Raw genomic sequence first — 7,906 nt, 5'->3', positions numbered from 1 at the left:
CAGCGAGTGGGAGTGCTTCCAAACCGGCCTTTGGGGGCAGCCGGGTAGGTCTTCCAAGGGCCCGGAGAGAGCACCACCCCAAAATGCTTTTCTCCCGGGCTTGGGAGCATTGTGCGTGGCTGGCGGAAGCAGCGGGAATGAGTACTTACAAACCTGCCTTTGGAGGCAGCCGGGGAGGTCTTCCAAGGGCCCGGGTTGAGCACCACCCCAAAATGCTTTTCTCCCGGGCTTGGGAGCATTGTGCGTGGCTGGCGGGAACAGCAGGAAGGAGTCCTTGCAAACCGGCCTTTGGAGGCAGCCGGGGAGGTCTTCCAAAGGCCTGTAGAGAGCACCACCCCGAAGCGCTTTTCTCCCGGGGTTGGGAGCATTGTGCGCGCGTGGCGGGAACAGCAGGCAGGAGTGCTTGCAAACCGGCCTTTGGAGGCAGGCGCGGAGGTATTCCAAGGGCAAGGAGTGAGCACCACCCCAAAATGCTTTTCTCCCGTGCTTGGGAGCATTGTGCACGGCTGGTGGGAACAGCGGGCATGAGTGCTTGCATACCGGCCATTGGAGGCAGCCGGGGAGGTCTTCAAAGGGCCCTGAGAGAGCACCACCCCGAAGCGCTTTTCTCCCATGATTGGGAGCATTGTGTGCGGCTGGCGGGCCAGCGGGAGGGAGTTCTTGCAAACCGGCCTTTGGAGGCTGCCGGGGAAGTCTTCCAAGGGCCGGGAGAGAGCACCACCCCGAAGCGCTTCTCTCCCGTGTTTTGGAGCATTGTGCGTGGCTGGCGGGAACAGTGAGTGGGAGTGATTGCAAACTGGCCTTTGGGGGCAGCCGGGGAGGTCCTCCATGGGCAGGGAGAGAACACCACTCCGAAGCGCATTTCTCCCTGTCTTGGGAGCATTGTGCGCAGCTGGCGGGAACAGCAGGCATGAGTTCTTGAAAACCGGACTTTTGAGGCAGCCGGGCAGGTCTTTCAAGGGCCCGAGGTGAGCACCACCCCAAAATGCTTTTCTCCCAGGCTTGGGAGCATTGTACGCGGCTGGCGGGAACAGCGGGCATGAGTGCTTGCAAACCGGCCTTTTGAGGCAGCCGGGGTGGTCTTCCAAGGGCCCGGAGAGAGCACCACCCCAAAATGCTTTTCTCCCGGGCTTGGGAGCATTGTGCGCAAATGGCGGGAACAGCGGGAATGTGTACTTGCAAACCGGCCTTTGGAGGTAGCCGGGGAGGTCTTCCAAGAGCCCGGAGAGAGCACCATCCCGAAGCACTTTTCTCCCGGGATTGGGAGCATTGTGCGTGGCTGGCGGGAACAGCAGGAAGGAGTCCTTGCAAACCGGCCTTTGGAGGCAGCCGGGGAGGTCTTCCAAAGGCCCATAGAGAGCACCACCCCGAAGCGCTTTTCTCCGGGCTTGGGTGCATTGTGCGCGTGTGGCGGGAACAGCAGGCAGGAGTGCTTGCAAACCGGCCTTTGGAGGCAGCCGGGGAGGTCTTCCAAGGGCCCGGAGAGAGCACCACCCCGAAGCGCTTTTCTCCGGGGTTTTGGATCATTGTGTGTAGCTGGCGGGAACAGCGAGTGGGAGTGCTTGCAAACCGGCCTTTGGGGGCAGCCGGGGAGGTCCTCCATGGTCCCGGAGAGAACACCACCCCGAAGCGCTTTTCTCACGGTCTTGGGAGCATTGTGCGCGGCTGGCGGGAACAGCGGGCATGAGTGCTTGAAAACCGGCCTTTGGAGGCAGCCGGGGAGGTCTTCCATAGGCCCGGAGAGAGCACCACCCCGAAGCGCTTTTCTCCCGTGATTGGGAGCATTGTGAGCGGCAGGCGGGAACAGCGGGCGGGAGTGCTTGCAAACCGGCCTTTGTAGGCAGCCGGGGAGGTCTTCCAGCGGGAGAGGGCCAGTTGTGCTCAGAAGCCCCACAGGCAAGCGGCAGGACACAGCAGGGCCCCTGCCCCTGACCAGCCTTGCCCAGACCTTCCTGGCCTCTGGGGGTACTGCCCCACCAAGGGGCAGGCTGCAGGGACAGGGTCCACACATGCCCGGGCGTCTCCCCAGGCTCATCCCCGCTGGTGCTTTTCCCCTGGACCTAGGCCTCGTTGAGGCCTCCTTGGAGAGGAGGTTGCTGGCAGGGGCTGTCTCCACACTGCAAGGTGCTGGAGCTCAGAGGGCCTCTTCAGAGGGAAGGGACCAGCAAGGGGCTGGATGCCCAAGACCTCTTTGGCCCAGCAGCCTCAGGGCAGCAGGGAGAGCAAGAGGCCCAACTTGCCCCTAGGTCGGCTCTGCCCCTTCCCACACAGGCCGCCAGCCCAGTAGCTGCCTGACAGACTCTGGCTCCCCCGAGCTCTCTGCCGGTGGAGTGGGCAGGAACAGACGTGTGCATGTGGTTCTGCCTTGTCCTGGGAGTGTGTTCCCCCTGCATTGCCCCCAGGCTCAGGGGCAAGGGCCCGGTGAGAGCACCACCCCGAAGCGCTTTTCTCCCGGGCTTGGGAGCATTGTGCGTGCCTGGCGGGAACACCGGGCGGGAGTGCTTGCAAACCGGCCTTTGGAGGCCGCCGGGGAGGTCTTCCAAGGGCCCGGAGAGAGCACCACCCCGAAGCACTTTTCTCCCGGGATTGGGAGCATTGTGCATGGCTGGTGGAACAGCGGGAAGGAGTCCTTACAAACCGGCCTTTGGAGGCAGCCGTGGAGGTCTTCCAAAGGCCCGGAGAGAGCACCACCCCGAAGCGTTTTTCTCCCGGGCTTGGGAGCATTGTGCTTGTGTGTCGGGAACAGCAGGCAGGAGTGCTTGCAAACCGGCCTTTGGAGGCAGCCGGGGAGGTCTTCCAAGGGCCCAGAGAGAGCACCACCCCGAAGCGCTTTTCTCCGGGGTTTTGGAGCATTGTGCGTGGCTGGCGGGAACAGCGAGTGGGAGTGCTTGCAAACCGGCCTTTGGGGGCAGCCGGGGAGGTCCTCCATGGTCCCGGAGAGAACACCACCCCAAAATGCTTTTCTCCCGGGCTTGGGAGCATTGTGCGCGGCTGTCGGGAACAGCGGACATGAGTGCTTGCAAACCGGCCTTTGGGGGCAGCCCAGGAAGTCTTCCATGGGCCGGAGAGAACACCACCCCGAAACGATTTTCTCCCGGGCTTGGGAGAATTGTGCGCGGCTGGCGGGAACAGCGGGAATGAGTGCTTGCAAACCGGCCTTTGGAGGCAGCCGGGGAGGTCTTCCAAGGGCCCGGAGAGAGGACCACCCCAAAATGCTTTTCTCCCGGGCTTGGGAGCATTGTGCGCGGCTCGTGGAAACATCGGGCATGAGTGCTTGTAAACCGGCCTTTGGAGGCAGCCGGGGAGTTCTTCCAAGGACTCGGAGAGAGCACCACCCCGAAGCCCTTTTCTCCCGGGCTTGGGAGCATTGTGCGCGGCTCGCGGAAACAGCGGGCGGGAGTGCTTGCAAACGGGCCTTTGGAGGCAGCCGGGCAGGTCTTCCAAGGGCCAGGAGAGAGCAACACCCCGAAGCGCTTTTCTCCCGGGCTTGAGAGCATTGTGCGTGCCTGGCGGGAAAAGCGGGCGGGAGTGTTGGCAAACCGGCCTTTGGAGGCAGCCGGGGAGGTCTTCCAGTGGGAGAGGGCCGGTTGTGCTCAGAGGCCCCACAGGCCAGGGGCAGGACCCAGCAGGGCCCCTGCCCCTGGCCAGCCTTGCCCAGACCTTCCTGGCTTCCGGGGGTACTGCCCCACCAATGGGCAGGCTGCGGGGACTGGGTCCAGAAATGCCCGGGCGCCTCCCCTGGCTCATCCCCGCTGGTGCCTTTCCCCTGGCCTAGGTCTCGGTTAAGGCCTCCTTGGAGAGGAGGGTGCTGGCAGGGGCTGTCTCCACACTGCGAGGTGCTGGAGCTCAGAGGGCCTCGTCAGAGGGAAGGGACCAGCAAGGGGCTGGATGCCCAAGTCCTCTTTGACACAGCAGCCTCAGGGCAGCAGGGAGAGCAAGAGGCCCAACTTGCCCCTAGGTCGGCTCTGCCCCTGCCCACAAGGCCGCCAGACAAGCAGCTGCCTGACAGACTCTGGCTCCCCTGAGCTCTCTGCCGGTGCAGTGGACAGGAACAGACGTGTGCATGTGGTTCTGCCTTGGCCTGGGAGTGTGTTCCCCCTGCATTGCCCCCAGGCTCAGGGGCAAGGGCCCGGAGAGAGCACCACCCCGCAGCACTTTTCTCCCGGGCTTGGGAGCATTGTGCGTGCCTGGCGGGAACAGCGGGCGGGAGTGCTTGCAAACCGGCCTTTGGAGGGAGCCGGGGAGGTCTTCCAGTGGGAGAGGGCCGATGTGCTCAGAGGCCCCACAGGCCAGGGGCAGGACCCAGCAGGGCCCCTGCCCCTGGCCAGCCTTGCCCAGACCTTCCTGGCCTCGGGGGGTACTGCCCCACCAAGGGGCAGGCTGTGGGGACTGGGTCCAGACGTGCCCGGGCGCCTCCCCAGGCTCATCCCCGCTGGTGCCTTTCCCCTGGGCCTAGGCCTCGTTTGAGGCCTCCTTGGAGAGGAGGTTGCTGGCAGGGGCTGTCTCCACACTGCGAGGTGCTGGAACTCAGAGGGCCTCGTCAGAGGGAAGGAACCAGCAAGGGGCTGGATGCCCAAGACGTCTTTGGCCCAGCAGCCTCAGGGCAGCAGGGAGAGCAAGAGGCCCAACTTGCCCCTAGGTCGGCTCTGCCCTTTCCCACACAGGCAGCCAGCCCAGCAGCTGCCTGGCAGACTCTGGCTCCCCCGAGCTCTCTGCCGGTGCAGGGGGCAGCAACAGACGTGTGCATGTGGTTCTGACTTGGCCTGGGAGTGTGGACCCCCTGCCTGGCCCCCAGGCTCAGGGGCAAGGGCCCAGAGAGAGCACCACCCCGAAGCGCTTTTCTCCCGGGCTTGGGAGCATTGTGCGTGCCTGGCGGGAACAGCGGGCGGGAGTGCTTGCAAACCGGCCTTTGGAGGCAGCCGGGGAGGTCTTTCCAGGGCCCGGAGTGAGCACCACCCCAAAATGCTATTCTCCCAAGCTTGGGAGCATTGTACGCGGCTGGCGGGAACAGCGCACCTGAGTGCTTGCAAACCGGCCTTTTGAGGCAGCTGGGGTGGTCTTCCAAGGGCCCGGAGAGAGCACCACCCCAAAATGCTTTTCTCCTGGGCTTGGGAGCATTGTGCGCAGCTGGCGGGAACAGCGGGAATGAGTACTTGCAAACCCGCCTTTGGAGGTAGCCGGGGAGGTCTTCCAAGGGCCCGGAGAGAGCACCATCCCGAAGCACTTTTCTCCCGGGATTGGGAGCATTGTGCGTGGCTGGCGGGAACAGCAGGAAGGAGTCCTTGCAAACCGGCCTTTGGAGGCAGCCGGGGAGGTCTTCCAAAGGCCCGGAGAGAGCACCACTCCGAAGCGCTTTTCTCCCGGGCTTGGGTGCATTGTGCGCGTGTGGTGGGAACAGCAGGCAGGAGTGCTTGCAAACCGGCCTTTGGAGGCAGCCGGGGAGGTCTTCCAAGGGCCCGGAGAGAGCACCACCTCGAAGCGCTTTTCTCTCGGGTTTTGGAGCATTGTGTGCGGCTGGTGGGACAGCGGGAGGGAATTCTTGCAAACCGGGCTTTGGAGGCAGCCAGAGAAGTCTTCCAAGGGCCCGGAGAGAGCACCACCCCGAAGCGCTTTTCTCCCGTGATTGGGAGCATTGTGCGCGGCTGGCGGGAACAGCGGGCGGGAGTGCTTGCAAACCGGCCTTTGGAGGCAGCCGGGCAGGTCTTCCAAGGGCCAGGAGAGAGCACCACCCCGAAGCGCTTTTCTCCCGGGCTTGGAACATTTGCGCGGATGGCGGGAACAGCGAGTGGGAGTGCTTCCAAACCGGCCTTTGGGGGCAGCCGGGGAGGTCTTCCAAGGGCCCGGAGAGAGCACCACCCCAAAATGCTTTTCTCCCGGGCTTGGGAGCATTGTGCGTGGCTGGCGGAAGCAGCGGGAATGAGTACTTACAAACCTGCCTTTGCAGGCAGCCGGGGAGGTCTTCCAAGGGCCCGGGTTGAGCACCACCCCAAAATGCTTTTCTCCCGGGCTTGGGAGCATTGTGCGTGGCTGGCGGGAACAGCAGGAAGGAGTCCTTGCAAACCGGCCTTTGGAGGCAGCCGGGGAGGTCTTCCAAAGGCCTGTAGAGAGCACCACCCCGAAGCGCTTTTCTCCCGGGGTTGGGAGCATTGTGCGCGCGTGGCTGGAACAGCAGGCAGGAGTGCTTGCAAACCGGCCTTTGGAGGCAGGCGCGGAGGTATTCCAAGGGCAAGGAGTGAGCACCACCCCAAAATGCTTTTCTCCCGTGCTTGGGAGCATTGTGCACGGCTGGTGGGAACAGCGGGCATGAGTGCTTGCATACCGGCCATTGGAGGCAGCCGGGGTGGTCTTCCAAGGGCCCGGAGAGAGCACCACCCCAAAATGCTTTTCTCCTGGGCTTGGGAGCATTGTGCGCAGCTGGCGGGAACAGCGGGAATGAGTACTTGCAAACCCGCCTTTGGAGGTAGCCGGGGAGGTCTTCCAATGGCCCGGAGAGAGCACCATCCCGAAGCACTTTTCTCCCGGGATTGGGAGCATTGTGCGTGGCTGGCGGGAACAGCAGGAAGGAGTCCTTGCAAACCGGCCTTTGGAGGCAGCCGGGGAGGTCTTCCAAAGGCCCGGAGAGAGCACCACTCCGAAGCGCTTTTCTCCCGGGCTTGGGTGCATTGTGCGCGTGTGGTGGGAACAGCAGGCAGGAGTGCTTGCAAACCAGCCTTTGGAGGCAGCCGGGGAGGTCTTCCAAGGGCCCGGAGAGAGCACCACCTCGAAGCACTTTTCTCTCGGGTTTTGGAGCATTGTGTGCGGCTGGTGGGACAGCGGGAGGGAATTCTTGCAAACCGGCCTTTGGAGGCAGCCAGAGAAGTCTTCCAAGGGCCCGGAGAGAGCACCACCCCGAAGCGCTTTTCTCCGGGGTTTTGGAACATTGTGTGTGGCTGGCGGGAACAGCGAGTGGGAGTGCTTGAAAACCGGCCTTTGGAGGCAGCCGGGGAGGTCTTCCAGGGCCCGGTGTGAGCACCACCCCAAAATGCTTTTCTCCCGGACTTGGGAGCATTGTGCGCGGCTGGTGGGAACAGCGGGCATGAGTGCTTGCAAACTGGCCATTGGAGGCAGACGGGGAGGTCTTCCAACGGCCCGGAGAGAGCACCACCCCGAAGCGCTTTTCTCCCGTGATTGGGAGCATTGTGCGCGGCTGGCGGGAACAGCGGGCGGGAGTGCTTGCAAACCGGCCTTTGGAGGCAGCCGGGCAGGTCTTCCAAGGGCCAGGAGAGAGCACCACCCCGAAGCGCTTTTCTCCCGGGCTTGGAACATTTGCGCGGATGGCGGGAACAGCGAGTGGGAGTGCTTCCAAACCGGCCTTTGGGGGCAGCCGGGGAGGTCTTCCAAGGGCCCGGAGAGAGCACCACCCCAAAATGCTTTTCTCCCGGGCTTGGGAGCATTGTGCGTGGCTGGCGGAAGCAGCGGGAATGAGTACTTACAAACCTGCCTTTGGAGGCAGCCGGGGAGGTCTTCCAAGGGCCCGGGTTGAGCACCACCCCAAAATGCTTTTCTCCCGGGCTTGGGAGCATTGTGCGTGGCTGGCGGGAACAGCAGGAAGGAGTCCTTGCAAACCGGCCTTTGGAGGCAGCCGGGGAGGTCTTCCAAAGGCCTGTAGAGAGCACCACCCCGAAGCGCTTTTCTCCCGGGGTTGGGAGCATTGTGCGCGCGTGGCGGGAACAGCAGGCAGGAGTGCTTGCAAACCGGCCTTTGGAGGCAGGCGCGGAGGTATTCCAAGGGCAAGGAGTGAGCACCACCCCAAAATGCTTTTCTCCCGTGCTTGGGAGCATTGTGCACGGCTGGTGGGAACAGCGGGCATGAGTGCTTGCATACCGGCCATTGGAGGCAGCCGGGGAGGTCTTCAAAGGGCCCTGAG

The sequence above is a fragment of the Dama dama genome, unplaced genomic scaffold, assembly GCF_033118175.1.
Source record: "Dama dama isolate Ldn47 unplaced genomic scaffold, ASM3311817v1 ptg000088l, whole genome shotgun sequence".
Classification (NCBI taxonomy): Eukaryota; Metazoa; Chordata; class Mammalia; order Artiodactyla; family Cervidae; genus Dama; species Dama dama.
Note: the sequence above shows the minus strand (reverse complement) of the source record.